This window comes from Pinus tabuliformis, chromosome 7, assembly GCF_031772625.1.
Source record: "Pinus tabuliformis cultivar Carrire ecotype Pingquan chromosome 7, CPIR1, whole genome shotgun sequence".
Taxonomy (NCBI): domain Eukaryota; kingdom Viridiplantae; phylum Streptophyta; class Pinopsida; order Pinales; family Pinaceae; genus Pinus; species Pinus tabuliformis.
This window is the reverse complement of record NC_142293.1, coordinates 1,025,819,371-1,025,838,678: the sequence shown is the minus strand read 5'-3', so window position 1 is coordinate 1,025,838,678 and position 19,308 is coordinate 1,025,819,371. Positions and strand designations below refer to the sequence as shown.

Here is a 19,308-nt window from a genome sequence, read left to right as displayed (position 1 = left end):
GGTTAGCGAACATCTACTCGACGTGCTATTGAGCTTCTCTCTTTTCTTGGGATCTTTGTTTATTTGGTGTTGTTTTCTTCCCTTCTTCCTTTTTCCCCTAGCTTTACGTAGGAGAGGTGGGATTGCTGTGGATTGGTGTTCGGGAGGGACGAAAAGCAGTGCGAGTTCCCAGGGTGGCCACCCTAGTCTTTCTCGATCGTCGTCCCCTGCAGTTCCCCCCTTTTCCGAGGGCGTGAGGTTTGGGAAGCTTGTTCTCTGTTTGAGCCTCCCCTTGTGAGCCGGTAGCCACGTTTGATATCTCTTGTTTTCCTGTTGTTTTCTTCCCTTCTTGCTTTTGGCCCCTTGTCTTTACGGAGAAAAGGTGGGATTGTTGTGGATTGGTGTTCATTTTAACGGGAAAAGTGTCTACTCAGAATGCCCCTATCCCACTAAGGAGTGATAGTACCTTAGAAACAAACAAGGAAAACTACTTTCGTATTCTTCTTTATGAACTATAAACGAAGAGGAATAGGATGAACCAACCTGTGTCTTGCGCTGGTCCTTTGATCTAATCTCTCTCCTCTTTAACAGCTTCCAGCTACCTGCTCTCTTACTTGCCCAGCTTCACCAAGTTCCTGCAAGATCACAGAAGAGGAAAACTACACAAAGACATGGATTTACATTCTTAAATAGCTTAGGATCAGATTTAAGCTAAACATGCAAATATAATAAAACATCATTGGTACACAAGCATGTAGGAGAAACTCAAATAGTTTTATTGATATAACAAGAAGGTCCAGGAGGAGTTACAACCGATGATTCCTGATCCAGCATCAACCCCCCAACAAAGGAATCCCCTCTTCACCTCCAACAAAGCATAAATCACCCAATACACTGATCTCTATCTCAAAACCAACAATAATTCTCTGCAATGTACAAAATTCCAGCCTCTGGATCTCTGGGATGAGGGATCCATATATAGATGTATGCAAAGAGGATGAGTTAGCTTATGATTTGACTAGTGGCTTTCCTCTGTCAGTTCTTGCTTCCACTTGGAGACTGAGAGCCTCTTACTCATCCTTGGTCGAACTCAGTGAGGCAAGTTTCATTGGGGAAGATTCTGGAAGCTTCCATTGTCTGTCCACCTCGCGGAATGACACTGCCATTTGTCATTTCCCACTCAGCGCACCCTGGTAGTGCATTTAGGTGCGTTGCAACGCACCTAGCTAGTGTATCTGGGTGCTATGCAACACAGCTAGCTAGTGGAGCAGCTGAAATGATCCTGATTTGACTGATTCTGAGCAATTTCTGGTGGAGAACTTCTGGGAGAAGCTGTAATTGGTTGACCTTGTTCCTCTAGGGGTAGGAACAACACTTTTAGGGACTTAGGATCCATTGGTTTATGGACATTTCATGCTTAGAGCTGTAAGGCACAAAAATGTCTATAACAGTTGCCCCCTAAAGTATGAGGTCGTTTATCGGGTGAAATGCTTTATTAGGAGGATCCGAAGTTCTTTCAATGCTGGGAGGAGACGTGTAATAAGATACAATACAATACATTATCTTCATACTTTTTTCATGATCTAGCTGAGGCGGGCATTCCCATGCTCAACTTTATAAATTCATTTTTATGTACACAGGACAGACAATCGTCTGATTGTAGACTGATGATTCTGATGAAGTCATCATCCTTTTGGTAGGATGATTATCTGTGCTGCAATGCTGTACATGTCATTTTTTTATTTTTTCTGAATATATATCGTAGCCTGGATGGATGAAACTAGATCTGGGGTCTTCAATCTCGTCCGTTCTTCACTTGAAGTACAAGTTGATCCATGTGAGAAATGTTTTGAAGTAGAACATGGAAAGACATCGCTTGATTACCAGTCGATGATGTAAACTGTTAACAAGTACGAGAGGAATCACCGATAATGATGATGACCCTCAAGGTACTGCAGTACAATTCACGTGGTGTGAATAAAGGACTTGGCGTCGAACACCATGCAAAATCTTTCGGTCGAAGGTCATTGATGTATACATGTCGCCGGAAGTGAGAAACTTGCCATTGAGGCATGCAAGCTTCAAAGTACTGAATGGGGTGTTCCTGGATCAACTTCTTGGATAATGAGCTGATGTCGACAAGAAGCGATCCATCAAAGGAGGGCCTTGATGAATCCCACATCAATGACATGGAACGGAGCAAATGATTTTGGTGGAGGTGAAAACGATCTGATGATATATGGTTCAGGATGGCGGTCATGAAGGAATGAAGTATAATGTATGGTAGTGGATGGGACACGAGTGACTTCTCTGGATGACTTCTCTTGAACATGTCGGCGACACTTATGTGATGGATTGGTAGCATTTACCCCAAATGTGGATGGTATGGCATGACCATGGTGATGTGACCGGTGAATGAAACAACCCAACCCGACTCAGGCACAGAGTGGAAGTGTCATGTTCAAGAGCGACTTGCTACCAATAAAGATTCTTTGAGTTTCTTCCCAAATTTTCCCCAGTCATTGATGACCAGTACCTCTTTATTTTTGTCAAGCTTGAGGAGGATAACATATGCTTGTTCTATAATTTTCCCTTCGGGCAAACCCATCGCTATGTTTTAACGAGCCTAGCGATAGTGAAACTCATTCTCGTCTAAAGACAAGTTTGTCGCTATTAATCTTTTTAACAAGTTTAACGACAAAGATAACTCGGTCCTTTTCATTTTTAGAGAGTCTGAAAAGGTACGTAAAGGTAACTCCAAAATTAATTTTTCTTCATCTAATCCCTTAAGTCTGAAAAAGTATAAAACAATACAGAAGGGATGAATTTTCGATAGTTTTAACGAGCCGAACAAAACAAGCGCTCGATCTTTTTGTGAAATAATCCCTCAGGTCCAAAAAGATTAAAATCTAGAGGAGGGATAGCACTTCCGGTCGCTTTAACGAGCTGGAAGGCCAAAACTCGGAAATATTTTCATATTTTATGAGTCAGTTGAAAAGAGCTTAAAGAAGACTCGTCTTTTGAGGAACGAGTGATAAAATGGGTAGCAGCTGATTCCAGGTAAGGGTTGGAATTTTGCAATCAAGGCAGTGTCACAAGGATGGCTAGTGAAATCACTCTTCGTAGCTGTTCCTTAAAATGGGTAAACAATCAAATGGAGGTGAATGATCGGCCAATGGAAAAGTGGAGGTGATGGTGCAAACACGACCAAGGCTTTAATGGCTGAAATGCTTCATTCACGGTGGTTATTTACCAGGGAATAGTTCATTTTTTAATGAGCTTAAGCGCGGGGGGAAACACTTTCTCATGTCTTATGTTTATTTTTTAACGAGCTTGAACTATGTGCTAAAACTGCTCAATTAATCCAGTCATATGATAATAATGTCTCATATAAAACGACAACTTTTAGATTTTTGCCCCACATCCTTTCTTTATGCAAGTTAGGTGATGACTAATCCGACGAGTTTAAAGGGTTAGAGGTCCTAAAAATTTAAAAAATAAATAGCCGCCCCTCGCTTGCACTCTAAAAGGTTTGCATGCCCCCAGGTATAAAACAGAGTTTCGAGGTCTCCCTCTATTCGAGCTGACAAAACATTTGTTTTATTAGGAAGGGTCACCCTTTATTCGAGCTGACAAAACAAAACATTTGTTTTATCAGGAAGGGTACTACCTCTTACAGGTTACCCAAAGATTGTTCTATTTATGGCGTAAACAAAACACTTCTTTGGCAATGTCTACCGAGATAAACAAGGGTGAGAGACGATGCCCGTCAACTCACATAACTTTGACAAAAGAATCTTATTCTAGAATAACCCCTCTTCCAATCACGGACGGGGTACAGACTAGTCATTTTCTCCCACAGAAACCTACTCTATACCTGAAGTTTTCCTGCCGAAGCAGACCAGGACGCATGCCCCCTGGGTTTCAGTCATATCCCTCCGAATTACTCGCGCTCATCGGGAGGACGGACTGGAGATTGAGACATTTCTTGCATGAAGAGACCATTTAGGGATGGTATATGACTATTTGCTATGCGTGATCCGGGAAATGAAAGCTAGTCCACGAGCTTGACCACTCTTCCTTCGTGCGGAAAACACATTACTCTAAAGAGTGAGGAGATGATGGCTCCCATGCAATAAATATAGTCTCGTCCAAGGAGTAGGTTATAATCCAAGGGTCCTTGAACAACCATTACGTTCATTTGAACTGTCTTCCTTCTCAATGGTATGGGCACATTGGGAAGGATCCCTAAAGGTCGACTGGTTCCTTTATCAAAGCCTGTCAGATTTCTCATTTCAGGAAACATCGATGGCGAACCAAGTGCTTTCCAAGCAGTAGAGGAAAGGATACTCATAGAAGCCCCCTCATCAATGATGGTACCAGCCATAACCATTCTATATATTTGAATGATAATTTGGAATGGTATGCTTGCTGGTAAACGGGGTCTGCCTAGTTGATTCCAGTCGAAGGAGACAACTAGGTTGCTTGGAGGTGGGACCGAGTAGACGGCCCGGTATGGCTCTGACGAACTTCCCTCCTATGGTAAGGGAATGGGTAGATTGCCCCCATGTTCGTCGGAGTCTGTGTTGATGAAGAGAATTTGGACGGTGTCATCCTTGTTCTCTTCAGTGACTGTATCATCCGAAGATAAAACCTCTGAAGGCAAGACCGGGTCAACTGCCGCCACGACCTTTCGACTTTCGTCTGGTATGGATTCAGATGGTTTATCTTCGATGATAGGCACTTCAGCCGACCACTTGAGCGGGCCAGCTGGATTCTCAACTAGCGATGGACTCGGCAAGATTTTTTTATATCCAGGAGGAAGTCGTAACGGTGAAACCGGACGATCATCCAAAACTCTTTTCGCTTCATCTAAGAAGGGACAACGGTGGACGGCATGATTGCCTTCGCACAGTTTACAGGGAAATCTAGCTTTCCCTTTTTGTCCTGGGGCTTCACTTTCGCTAGTCGACGGTGTGCTTTCAACATGACCATCAGAGGTTGATGACACCGGATTGTGCAAACGAGGAGACCAGTCCCTTAGTATCCGAGGGATGCAAGGAAAATCTCTGTGAAAGTGGTCTCCTTTGCAAATGACACATGGCGATTTAGGCCTGATCGGTGCAGTGTGTGGATTTTTGTTAGACGACACTCGTTTTCCCCCATTCGCCTTTAGCTCCTTCTTCTTCTTCTCTTTCTTCTTCTTCTCCTTCTTCTCTTTAGGAACTTGGCTTTTGGCTTTGCCAGCCCTATCAAGCGAAGAGGAAGGAGGAGAGGAATAATTAGAGGAAGTAGAAGGTTGGTGGGCAACTCTAGACTCGTCTAATTGCTAATTTGATTGTTCAGGAATAGTGGTGTTCTGAACGAAATTGGTTGAGAAGAGCCAGACTGGCAAGCCAATTTTCAGTCCTGGAAGCGACAATGTGGCCATATGGGGTGCACCAACATCTCCCCAAGAGGAGAAGGGACTAGGATTTCCACCAAGGGGAATTCCTTGGTTGGTAGACTCCATTTTCTCAACCTAAGATCAACGTAGGAAAAAAGGGGTGAATATTCCGTTTAAAATAAATTTTAAGATGCTTTGAAACAACTTGTTTTTTTAGTTTTAAAGAGTCAAGAAAAAACAAAAGATGACTCTAGTCTCCTTCGATTTTTAATGATCCTGAAGTGACAAGTGCTCAGATGGACCTTTTCCGTTAAGGAGTCTGAAAAGGAACGAAAGGGACTAGTCTGGAGATCTAGGTAGAGGGAGCATCAAACCAATCGCAAAACTGCAGAATACTTTTTAGGGCAGAATACTGTGTTCGGTGCATTGCGATCAGTAGGGCGGCCGACACGGCTTCCTATGGATAAAAGGTTTTAAGCCTATAGGGGTCTCCCAATATATACTCGACGGTACGTGGGAGCACAAGTCTGTACTGGCACTTATCATCTCAAAGTGGAGGAATCACCCAACCATCAGTGAGGACAACAATTACCAGGCTTTACGACGCCGGAATACATCTCTAGCCTAGACCTCTAAATGTTGTGCGTTAAGTTCCAAAGCGTTGTTAGATTCATTCAATTTATTTTAAGTTGATCTTTCTTAGAAGTTTGCCTTTTGGGATCACCACGAGATGTAGATGTAATTCCTAAAATGAAATCTAAAGATGATAAGCAAGCTTTTATCTCTTTTCAGCAATGAAAATCCTAGCTACAAGGGGAAAAGCAAGACACAATCTTTTCTAAAAGAGCAAAGAGCACACTGTAAATGCACTTTTCCTAAATCAAGCCAAACAGACTATCAATATGAAAATGCACATATGCATGTATTTGTTTTCACTTTCTTAATATTGATGCCTAAAAAGAAAGTTGATGTACAAATCTGAATTTGCTTTCAAGTGATAAACACAAATAAGCTTCTTTTCGAAATCAAAAGGTAGAGAAGATTACGACACTTTATGATTTTGAAATAAACACTCGTTTCGACACTAGAAAGTGACAAATTCAAACCAAAGACAAAAGTAAAAGCATAATCGACTGTCAAAAGCAAATAAACTTTCTCCTAAGATCAAAATCGACACTCGCGACAGATCTAAATCCAAGGACGACAGTATGACTATTCTACTCTTTCAATGGAAAACTGTAAATGATGTAACAAACACACAAAGAACATCTACAATATTTTTGTAGAAAGGAGGCGGAATTAAGGGAAAGAAAAGGGGTTTTTAAACACACACACTGATTACAGGCTGCAAAAATCAGAGACAAAACTGAAAAATGAAGCAAAGAACCTCAGCTGCACAGGGCTAGGCTGATCAGCGCACCTGTTACACAGAGAAACTGAATTGCAGCGCAGGTAGCCCTCTCGGGAACTGCATTGAAATGCAAAATCTCTTCACAGAGCCTGCGCTGGGGAAGAAATGAGAATTCCTTCCGGGTTCTGGGTCACGGTTTGTAGTTTAATCTATGGTTTTTGGCCGAGTAAAAGCAATCAGTAATGCACAATCAGAGGGTGGATTTAAAGGAGGTCTAAGAGCTATCACAAAGGGTAATCAGATCATTTGTGAATCAGCTGTTCAAATCATAAACAAATCCAGTGAATGGATTGAAGTAGCAGGTGTCTACTTTGCATTTGATAATGGCAAATGTAGTTCGATTGCTACTTCTGTGTTTATGAAACAAACAACAAGAGAAACACAAACAAACTAACTAGACACGATCCCCAGTGGAGTCGCCATTTTGTTAATGGGAAAAGTGTCTACTAAGAACGCCCCTATCCCACTAAGGAGTGACAGTACCTTAGAAACAAACAAGGAAAACTACTTTCGTATTCTTCTTTATGAACTATAAACGAAGAGGAATAGGATGAACCAACCTATGTCTTGCGCTGGTCCTTTGATCTAATCTCTCTCCTCTTTGACAGCTTCCAGCTACCTGCTCTCTTACTTGCCCAGCTTCGTCGTTCCTGCAAGATCACAGAAGAGGAAAACTACACAAAGACATGGATTTACATTCATAAATAGCTTAGGATCAGATTTAAGCTAAACATGCAAATATAACAAAAAATCATTGGTACACAAGCATGTAGGAGAAACTCAAATAGTTTTATTGATATAACAAGAAGGTCCAGGAGGAGTTACAACTGATGATTCCTGATCCAGCATCAACCCCCCAGCAAAGGAATCCCCTCTTCACCTCCAACAAAGCATAAATCACCCAATACACTAATCTCTATCTCAAAACCAACAACAATTCTCTGCAATGTACAAAATTCCAGCCTTTGGATCTCTAGGATGAGGGATCCATATATAGATGTATGCAAAGAGGATGAGTCAACTTATGATTTGACTAGTGGCTTCTCTCTGTTAGTTCTTGCTTCCACTTGGAGACTGACAGCCTCTTACTCATCCTTGGTCGAACTCAGTGAGGCAAGTGTCATTGGGGAAGATTTTGGAAGCTTCCATTGTCTGTCCACCTCGTGGAATGACACTGCCATTTGTCATTTCCCTCTCAGCGCACCCTGTTAGTGCATTTAGGTGCGTTGCAATGCACATAGCTAGTGTATCTGGGTGCTATGCAACGCAGCTAGCTAGTGGAGCAGCTAAAATGATCCTGATTTGACTGATTCTGAGCAGTTTCTGGTGGAGAACTTCTGGGAGAAGCTGTAATTGGTTGACCTTGTTCCTCTAGGGGTAGGAACAACACTTTTAGGGACTTAGGATCCCTTGGTTTATGGACATTTCATGCTTAGATCTGTAAGGCACAAAAATTTCTATAACAGTTCAGGAAGGATGAAAAGCAGTGCGAGTTCCGAGGGTGGCCACCCTAGTCCTTCTCAATCACCGTCCCCTACAGTTCCCCCCTTTTTGCGAAGGCACGGGGATGGGGAAGCTTGTTATCTATTTGAGCCTCCCCCTGTGAGCCGGTGGACGCGTTTGATATTGCTCTTTCTTTAATGTTGTTTTCTTCCCTTCTTCCTTTCGGTCCCTAGCTTTACAGAGAAAAGGTGGGATTGTTGTGGATTGGTGTTCGGGAAGGAAGAAAAGTAGTGCGAGTTCCTAGGGTGGCCAACCTAGTCCTTCTCGATCGCCATCCCCTGTAGTTCCCCCCTTTCTGGGAAGGCACGGGGTTGGGGAAGCTTGTTCTCTGTTTGAAGCCTCCCCTTGTGAGCTGGTAGCCACGGTTGATATATCCCTTTCTCTCTTGTTGTTTTCTTTCCTTCTTCCTCATGGCCCCTAGCGTTAGGGATAAAAGGTGGGATTGTTGTGGATTGGTGTTCCGGAAGGATGAAACATATTGTGAGCTCCCAGGGTGGCCACCCTAGTCCTTCTTGATCATCATCCCCTTCAGTTCCCCTCTTTTGCCGAAGGCACGGGGCTTTCGGAGGCTTGTGCCTTGTTTGTGCTTTGTTTTCTACCCTTTTCTTCCTTTCGGTCCCAAACTCTACAGAGAAAAGGGGGAATCGTTGTGGGCTGGTGTCGGGGAAGGGCTAAAAGCAGTGCGAGCTCCCGGGGTGGCCACCCTAGTCCTTCTCGATCATTGTTCCACGCATTTCCCCCCTTTTTGTGAGGGCATGGGGCTGGGGGAGATTGTCCTCTGTTTGAGCCTCCCCCTATGAGGGGGTTAGACACCTTTGTTTCTCTTTCTCTCCTTCGTTTTTCCTCCTTTTGCCCCTTGGCTTTACATTTGTTGTTGGGGGGTGCCCCTATTTAGTTTTGTGGCCGAGTTTTCAATAATACACGTGGAAACGACTCTCAGCAATGGATATATCGGCTCTTGTTATGATGAAGAACGTAGCAAAATACGATACTTAGTGTGAATTGTAGAATCTTGTGAATCATCGAGTTTTTGAACGCAATTTGCACCCGAGGCCTTGGTCGAGGGCACGTCTATCTGGGCGTCGCATCCCATTCAAACGTGCTCCCTGCAATATGCTAGGGAGCAGCGAAGCTGGTCATCGGTGCCCCGTGCAGTGCAGTCGGCTGAAATACCTCAAGCGATGTTTTGTGGCGTGCGTCGGCGAGCGATGATCTTGTCCCCTTGGATGGGCAGTCGACGTTAGCCGATGTGGGCTTTTTGTGGCATCGCTCAAACTTTCTTTGCTCTCTCTTGTCCTCTCCTGGGGTAGGGCGTATTTAGCTCCAACTTTGCGACCCCAGCTCAGGCGAGAACACCCACTAAGTTTAAGCATATAATTAAGCGGAGGAAAAGAAACTTACAAGGATTCCCCTAGTAGCGGCGAGCGAACCGGGAAGAGCCCAGCATGAAAATCGGGCGGCGGCGCTGCCTGAATTGTAATCAGTAGAAGCGTCCTTAGCGGCGGACCTGGGCCAAGTCCCTTCGAAGGGGGTGCCTGAGAGGGTGACAGCCCCGTCAGCTCGGGACCCTGCCGCATCACGAGGCGTTGTCGACGAGTCGTGTTGTTTGGGAATGCAGCCCTAATTGGGTGGTAAATTTCATACAAGGCTAAATACGGGCGAGAGACCGATAGCGAACAAGTACCGCAAGGGAAAGATGAAAAGGACTTTGAAAAGGGAGTTAAAGAGTGTTTGAAATTGTCGGGAGGGAAGCGGATGGAGGCTGTCGATTCGTCACGGTCAGATGCGGAACGGCTCAGGCTGGTTCCCTGCTCGACTTGAGGTGCAAACCAACATAGGCTGCTGCATCGTCACAAGCACGGGTGGATTACTGCCTGTCGATTTGTCGCTGCGGTGGTCGGGGAATGAAGTGTGCGCCCTTGTTGCGGGCTGTGTGCACCTGCGCACTCGTGGTGTTGGTTGGCGGGCTTTCCATTCGACTCGTCTTGAAACACGGAACAAGGAGTCTAATATGTGTGCGAGTCGGCGGGTTTGAAAACCTATGTGGTGCAAGGAAGCTGACGGGCGAGATCCCCTCTCTGGAGGGGTGCATCAACGACCGACCTTGAGCTTATGTGAAGGGTTAGAGTGCGAGCACACCTGTTGGGACCTGAAAGATGGTGAACTATGCCTGAGCAGGGTGAAGCAAGAGGAAACTCTGGTGGAGGCTCATAGCGATACTGACGTGCAAATCGTTCGTCTAACTTGGGTATAGGGGCGAAAGACTAATTGAACCATCTAGTAGCTGGTTTCCTCCGAAGTTTCCCTTAGGATAGTTGGAGCTCACGCGTGAGTTTTATCGGGTAAAGAAAATGATTAGAGGCATCGGGGGCGTAACGCCCTCGACCTATTCTCAATCTTTAAATAGGTAAGAGGGTGCGGCTGCTCCATTGAGCCGCGTCGTGGAATCGAGAGCTCCAAGTGGGCCATTTTTGGTAAGCAGAACTGGTGATGTGGGATGAACCGAAAGTTGAGTTACGGTGTTGAATTGCGCGCTAACCTAGATCCCACAAAGGGTGTTGGTTGATTAAGATAGCAGGACGGTGGTCATGGAAGTCAAAATCCGCTAAGGAGTGTGTAACAACTCACTTGCCGAATCAACTAGCCTTGAAAATGGATGGCGCTAAAGCGCACAACCTATACTCGACCGTCGGAGCAATTGCCTGGCTCCGATGAGTAGGAGGACACGGGGGTGGTTGAGAAACCTCGGGCGTTATCTTGGGTGGATTGGCCCCCGGTGCAGAACTTGGTGGTAGTAGCAAATATTCAAATGAGAACTTTGAAGACTGAAGTGGGGAAAGGTTCCATGTGAACAACACTTGGACATGGGTTAGTCGATCCTAAGAGATGGGGAAGCCTTGTATCAAGGGTGCACTCTGCACGAGCATCGAAAGGGAATCAGGTTAATATTCCCGAACTGGGACATGGCGGCAGGTGGCAACGTTAGGAAATTCGGAGACGTCGTTGGGGGCCCCGGGAAGAGTCATCTTTTCTTTTTAACAACTTGCCCACCCTGGAATCGGTTCACCCGGAGATAGGGTCCAGTAGCTGGAAGAGCACTGCACGTCTTGCGGTGTCTGGTGCGCCGTCAGCGGCCCTTGAAAATATAGAGGACTGGGTACCGTTCATGCACAGTCATACTCATAACCGCATCAGGTCTCCAAGGTGAACAGCCTCTAGTCAATAGAACAATGTAGGTAAGGGAAGTCAGCAAAACGGATCCGTAACTTCGGGAAAAGGATTGGCTCTGAGGGTTGGGCCTAGGGGTCTGTGCCCTCAACTAGTGGGTTGTTGGCAGTCTGCTCGAGCTGCTCTCGCAGCGAGGGCGGGCAGTGGCGTGCTGATTGAGCTACAGGCATAGAATGCCCCCTGCCGGGGGCTTTTCCCTAGGTGTCGAACAGTCGACTCAGAACTGGTACGGACAAGGGGAATCCAACTATTTAATTAAAATAAAGCATTGCGATGGTCCCTGCGGATGCTGACACAATGTTATTTCTGCCCAGTGCTCTGAATGTCAAAGTGAAGAAATTCAACCAAGCGCGGGTAAACGGCGGGAGTAACTATGACTCTCTTAAGGTATCCAAATGCCTCGTCATATAATTAGTGACGTGCATGAATGCATTAACGAGATTCCCACTGTCCCTATCTACTATCTAGTGAAAGCACAGCCAAGGGAATGGGCTTAGCAGAATCAGCGGGGAAAGGAGACCCCATTGAGCTTGACTCTAGTCCGAGTTTGTGAAATGACTTGAGAGGTGTAGAATAAGTGGGAGCCATTTTCGGCACAAGTGAAATACCACTACTTTTAACGTTATTTTACTTATTCCATGGGGCAGAGATGAGGCACTGCCCCTGTTTTTGGCAATCAGGCACGTTTCGGCGGGTCGATCCGGGCGGAAGACATTGTCAGGTGGGGAGTTTGGCTGGGGCGGCACATCAGTTAAAAGATAACGCAAGTGTCCTAAGATGAGCTCAATGCGAACAGAAATCTCGTGTGGAACAAAAGGGTAAAAGCTCATTTGATTTTGATTTTCAGTACGAATACAAACCTTGAAAGCGTGGCCTATCGATCTTTAGATTTTCAGAATTTGAAGCTAGAGGTGTCAGAAAAGTTATCACAGGGATAACTAGCTTGTGGCAGCCAAGCGTTCATAGAGACGTTGCTTTTTGATCCTTCAATGTTGGCTCTTCCTATCATTGTGAAGCAGAATTCACCAAGTGTTGGATTGTTCACCCACCAATACGGAACATGAGCTGGGTTTAGACCGTCTTGAGACAAGTTAGTTTTACCCTACTGATGAACCACAACGCAATAGTAATTCAACTTAGTACGAGAGGAACCGTTGATTCACACAATTGGTCATCGCACTTGGTTGAAAAGCCAGTGGCAGGAAGCTACCGTGTGTCGGATTATGACTGAATGCCTCTAAGTCAGAATCCACGCTAGAAGCGGTGCATGTCACTCTTCGACTATATCTCGACCCGCAGTAGGGGCGTCGCTTTGTCGCCCCTAGGGGCCCGTGTCATTTGCAAACTGCGGCCGTGAAGCATCTCGGTCGGGGCAGCTTTGAAGTTCAATTCCAAACGGTCGTTGAGAAGAATCCTTTGCAGACAACTTAAATACGCGACGGGGTATTGTAAGTGGCAGAGTGGCCTTGCTACCACGATCCACTGAGATTCAGCCCTTGGTCGCCTCGATTCAGAGCTTCGCTCTTGTCACAAACAAAATCCGGGCAACCCTCATGCGCCTCTGCCTCTTCCTCTAGACGACAATTTTTCATTGCTTGGGGGCGGGAAATTTGGGGTTTCCACGCCGCGACGGAAAGGGCGCCAAAGCCCAGGAAAACTAGGGTTCCCATGCCGTGCCTCGGCGCCAAAAATTTGGGGTTTCCACCGGGCTCCTAAAATTCGGGGCTTCCATGTCGCGCCAAAAATTTTGGGTCTCCACCCGGCACCTAAAATTTGGGGTTTCCACTGGGCTCCTAAAATTCAGGGCTTCCATGTCGCGCCAAAAATTTGGGGTTTCCAATCGGCGCCTAAAATTTGGGGTTTCCACCCAGCGCCTAAAATTTGGGGTTTCCACCCGGTGCCTAAAATTTGGGGTTTCCACCGGGCTCCTAAAATTCAGGGCTTCCATGTCGCGCCAAAAATTTGGGGTTTCCACCAAACCCGGCGCCTAAAATTTGGGGGTTCCGCCCAGCGTAGAAAAAAAAATTGGGGTTTCCGCCCAGCGCAAATTTTTTTTAGGTTTACAAGTCGCGCCCAAGCCTGGGGAAACTTGGGGTTTCCATGTCATGCCCCAGTGCCCAATCTGGGGGAAACTTGGGGTTTCCATGTCGCGCCCCGACTGAAACTAGTGGTGCCCAAGCCTGGGGAAACTTGGGGTTTCTGAGTCGCGCCATGACCGAAACCGGCAGCGTCCAAGCCTACGGAAACTGGGGGTTTCCAAGTCACACCCCAGCACCCAAGCTTGCGGAAACTGGGGGTTTCCAAGTCACACCCCGGTGCCCAGTCTTGGGGAAAGTTGGGGTTTCCATGTCACGCCACGACCGAAGCTGGTGGCGCCCAAGCCTACGGAGACTCAGGGTTTTCCATGTCGCGGCACACCCTGAATCGCCCGAGTGTCTATGGAATTTCGGATTTCCATGTCGTGGGGCCACGAAGAGCCGCAAAAGTCTGGGGAACTCGGGTGTCCATTTCGCGGCATGATGAAAACGGCTACCCAAGTCAGCAGACACAAACGGGGTTTCCATTTCGCGTCACAACAAAAATTGCTACCCAATCCTGGGAAACGCGGTTTAAGGACCTGCGGTTCGGTTGCTCCCCGTCGGTGCGAACTACGAACTCTATGACCGAAATGTGTGAAGGGACATATGTATAATGTGCATTAGAGGTGGAGCGATAGTTGGTTTATAGCGTGGGAGCGTTTGGCATAACCCACAGGCTGACTTACATGTTGTGGCGGCTTGAACGAAGGATTGTTTGCCGACCAACAATCGGATGGCAAGTTTGCAACGTGTAAGGGCGTTTTGGCATGCGGTGGTCGAGTCAGCCTGGGCAGTAACTCGCCCAACCACTCGTATAAATATGGCAAGGCGTTGGAGGATTTGGCATTCATTCGAAGATGGACATTCGAACATGAGCATTTGGTGATCAAGAAAAAAGTGCGAAGTAGTGGAGCGGGTCACAAAAGAGGCGCGGGCATATATGCGCCCGCTCTTGGGCAATCACACACAGTACGCACAGGTTTCAGTTATCGGGTGAGGGCATGGGTAAGGAAGGCACCCGCCGTTCGGTGTGACACGAGATGTCTCTAGTAGGTCGCCCGCCCGTCGTGGAAGAAGAAACGCGGAGGTGTCTCGAGTGACTCGGGTAAGTCGCCCGCCTATCATGCAAAAGGAAATGGGGGGTGACTCGGGTGAGGTCGCCTGCCCGTCGTGCAGCGGTAAATGAGGTTCGGTCGAGGAGTACGGTTGGCAGCTCATGTGAGGGCACGCCTGCCCAGCTCAGGCAAGGAAATCGGTTGGCACATGGAGGTGTTGCCTATTTGTAAAATTGGCTAAGTATGAAACTTGGTGTTTCCCATGTATACTTGTAAAGCCTCGTAAACATTGTAGAGTTGAATAATATATTGTATTCGGGTAGACTCATTGTTCAAGGAGTTGCTCCTCCCTTTATACTGCGCAATTGTGTTCTTCATGTATAATTGCTGATGATAATGAATGTGTATGGGTGTTCATTGGTATAAAGGAAACATAAAATACTTGGTTGTGAAAAACAAACTAAGTAGACTAATGGTTGGGCGTAGTCCATGAACATAAGTATTGGTGAAAAGAAAGTGTTCGGTGGCACCGCGCCTCGCCAAGTACAGCTGAAAGACTACTGTAGGCCTGGGGGCATGACACGCGGGGTTCCCATGTCGCTTGCACCGTGTTGGGCGTGGCGCATGCCCCTTGATACCTGCACGATGGGCGAGCCACAAACGGAAGGCGCACGGGCGACCCTTGTTGTGTGCTCGGATGAAAGAGGTGACCATGTGCGGACGAGTTAGGATGCGGGCAGGTGTGCGACGTGCGACGACGGGTGTAATCAGCGAGGTGTTGGAGCCGACCCATGGGTGCGACCCTGCACACGAAGGGACGTGAATGTTCTTTGGAATGGGGCGTGTCGAGGTTATGTGGCAGGTCAGTCGGGCATGCATGTTGATGGAGCTAACCCTTGTTATCCTCAAGAGACACGGCCCTTGGGCGAAAGGATGCGTATAAGTAAGGAGGATGGCGTTCAATTAAGGGACATCAAACTCAGAATTGCACATTGCAGAACAAGTGCGAAGAAAGGAGTTGGGCGAAAACGGAAGGAAGAGAAGGACGCGAGTAAGAGGGCCGCACCGGTGGGCGGATTACAGAGGGCAGGTCGGGCTTGGTAGTGCGGACAGGCAGAGTGGGGCGAGTTACCGTACGGGTAGGCAGGCCGCACTGCATGCGGGCCATGCGCTCTCACTATGGACCGCACCAACGGGCAGAGTTTGGGTGCCGCGGAAGGGAAAGTCAGGCGGACAGGTTCACAGTTTAGGTGTGGAGTTGTGTCGTGCAGGCCACGGGCCAGTGCAGCATGACCACATGACACGACAGGTTGAAAGAATAATTGAAGAAGATAAATTTATGGTAAGTTATTTTCGTTGCATTGTTAAGAACACTTTTTGGAAAATTGACCGAGTGTTGAAGTAGGCGCAGACCGTGTACTCAAGTATTGGTAAAAAGAAAAAGTACGGCGGTGTCGCACCCGCTTATGCGTGGTTGAAATACTACCACTAGGATAGGAGCGTGACATGGGGTCTCCCAGTCCCTCCTCGACAAAGGTCACCAAATTGTGGGGAACCCGGGGATTCCATGTCTCGCCTTGTCGAAAGCATCCCAAGCGCGGGAAATTTGTGGTTCTCGTGTCTCGTCGCGATGGTAATCGCCCCAAGTGTAGTAAACTTGGTGTACATCAAGCCTGCAATCTCACATCAAGAAAAAGGCTCAGTTGTTCAAGAGAATGAAGGTTTCTTCATTGGTAAAGTATCTCGCTAAGGATCAAAGGTTGGAGTCTCTTCTAGAGCTAGTCCACCACGGACTATCAAAAGTTGAAAGGAGGACAGAGTATCAGGGAACGAAGCACCGAAGAAACAAAGTGTAGAGAGGAGGAAGGACTCGACTTGTGCTTGTGGGATATTATTGTCAAGGGTCTAGGGCTTCGAAATAACCAATAAGAAGCTTCAATGAGAGAAATTTACGAAAGGGTTTTCCTCTGAGAGAGAGAGAGAGAGAGAGAGAGGTTTTTCCCTGGTAGAGAGCCAACATCTTGTGTTCTTGTTCTTATTTTTTTGGCACCAGTTCGATGAAAGTAAACACACATGCATTAATAAGAAGAGAAGAAGATTAATTTAACACGATAAATTGAAAAAGAGCTTCACAAATTGTTATCAAGTCTAGAAGAATCCCACTATACCCCATTGCCCCAGATTCTTCAACGCGGTATCGGAGCTAAGGTGACACATCAAGGAAAGGGAATCTCAAGAACATCCGCAAGGTTGAAGCGTCAAGCCAAGAATTCTCAATCACATCAAGGACAAGAAGGTCTACCATCTGTCATTCATCATGGAAGACTACAAAGCAAGAAGAAACGCCTTGTATAAAGGCACCTACAAGAAGAACAAATCAAAGAGGGACCTACATCAAGCTACACCATTTTGAAGAATGAAAGGCACTACGAGTCAAGTCATCAAGCAAGTCCATTTGAAGAAAGCAACTTGAACAAAATCAAGATCTAAGGAAGGCAAGCCATCAAGTCTTCAAGAAGAAAGCAAGTTCTCTACATCTCAAACTCTATCAAGTAAGTATATGTCCCCTTCTGAGTATACCTTAGTGTCTTTTTGCAAGGAAAGTAACAAATTGGTTGGGACCACTACATGTCCAAAGTCCAATGGTTTGGATGCCAAGAGTATGGACGCTACAAAAGGGATTGTCCTAAACTTAAGAAGGACAACAACAACAAGAGAAAAAGGGAAGAAGCTCATGTAACTCAAGAAGTGAAGGAAGACGACAAGAAGCAAAAGAAGGAATATCCTCCTATGACTAAGTCAACCTCTTTGCTTAAAGTCTTCTTTCAAAAGGGGTAGAGGTCTCATTGGGGGTCCCATTTATGGGATTCAAGAGAGGATGATATACAAGTGAGAGTAGATGAAGTGAGAAAGGCTACACCAATTGAGGAGAACTATCAAATAAAGCCGCAATGATAAAAGCATAATCAAGGTGAGGTATGTATGCATCAAAGTTTAAGTCATGTCATCATATATATTGATTGGGTCATGGGAAAAGTTCTAGAATCACGATCAAGAATAAAAGGATCTCTTTCGCCAACGACATGCTCGGAGGCACGTGCTACAGTGGAGTAAAGGTAAACATGAAGAAGTGACCTCATAAGGAGTATAAGGTGGTTGACCAATCAATCCAATAAGAAGAAAATGAAGAACATCGTGGTCACAAAGAATAACTATTTGACAAGATGCCTCAACATCTCTCGGAAGAAGGCACGGAAACTCTGACAAAGGAAGAAAAATATAAAGGACCCTTGACGCCTACGAAGGCCTTGGAGATAGTAAGGTGAAGATTACCGTTTCCACTCTACAAATATGTCATGATGAAGAGAAATATCACGATGAAGTCAGGAAGGGCCACTAAATCAAAGTACGGGAACAAGCGACTACAACAAAGCATCCATGTGATAAGTGTTATGAAGGATAGACAAGGTGACAAAGGAGTAGCTAGATGACAAAAAGGACCTGATATATATCAAGAAGGCCACTTTCCACGAAGAGAGAAATTACATGACAAACCAGGGGGGAAAGTCATCAATGGCCGGTACCCTGCCAAGAAGAAGTTCAAACAAAGACTTCATGACATCGAAGGAAAGAAGGAGATCAAGCGGCTGAAGGACCCACGAAGAAGATGTTGTTGATGAATGGGCAAGTCCCTAGCTAAGAGGGAGTTCTAACAAGTTCCTAACTACAAAGGAGCTTGGGCAAGTTCCTTATCAGAGGAAACTTGGGCATGTCTTCCCCAATCAAGGGGAAGAGATAGACACAACATTCTTGTCTTCACTTGGCAAGAAATAATGGGAGGATTAGGCAATCATTTGGCATCTGATGCTCTTTGAGGATGTGTAGGGAACCCAAGACAAGGGTAGGCAAGAGGAGCGATATTCTTTGAGGGATGGGAACCTAAGACAAGAATTGTCCTGGAAGGTCATACTCAGGGAACACCTGGGTGGGTATGTACCTTTAGAGACAATGACCAAGGTGTTTATAAGCCATTGGCCTCGCCAACATTGTGCTCTTGTATTATGAGAGATAAAGCTGTTAGTCAAGGCCTTGCTATGAACAATGTTGGCTAATATGATGCTATAACAGATGGGTTGCCAATCCGGTTTCTCTTATGTGAATTATTCAAGATTGAAAAATAGCCAAACACCTTGTAATGATTTATGAATACCTCCCTAGTTGAGAGGGGGTGTTGAAGAAAGTGTAACTGGGTTCGGTCTTCATAAATGTACTTTTGATATTTGTATTTATTCAAGAAAATATATATATATATATATATATATATATATATATATATATATTTGTCATTGAGTTTCTTGCTCATTGAAATAGGCCTAGCACATGTTAAAGTGTTATAAAGAGTCAAAAGAAAATGTTGAAGATACTAAGGGCATGTTACCCCAAGTATATTTATGTATTAGAGTCAAATATATTCCTACCCTCGTGCCTTCGTTCGGGTTGTGCGCCCGTTCAAACCCCAAATTTCCTTCGGGCGGGCCAGGTCATCCCGTGTCGTGCCGTGTGTGGGGGTGCGCGGGCACATGTGGGCGTGCCAAAAATGCCAAGTCATGACCGCCCGTGTGCCTTCTTTGTTCGGGTTGTGCACCCATGGAAACCCCAAATTTTGTC

The 19,308-nt window shown here is 46.0% G+C and overlaps 2 non-coding genes across 2 annotated transcripts; both read left to right on the top strand.

The window, feature by feature from the left end:
* Positions 1 to 9,210: 9,210 nt before the first annotated feature.
* LOC149251168 (5.8S ribosomal RNA) lies at positions 9,211 to 9,364 on the top strand. Its single transcript, XR_016267321.1, has one exon. It is a non-coding gene; the product is annotated as a 5.8S ribosomal RNA (ribosomal RNA).
* Positions 9,365 to 9,611: 247 nt separating this feature from the next.
* Positions 9,612 to 13,021, top strand: LOC149251167 (25S ribosomal RNA). The gene has a single exon (XR_016267760.1). It is a non-coding gene; the product is annotated as a 25S ribosomal RNA (ribosomal RNA).
* The last annotated feature ends 6,287 nt before the right edge of the window (positions 13,022 to 19,308 follow it).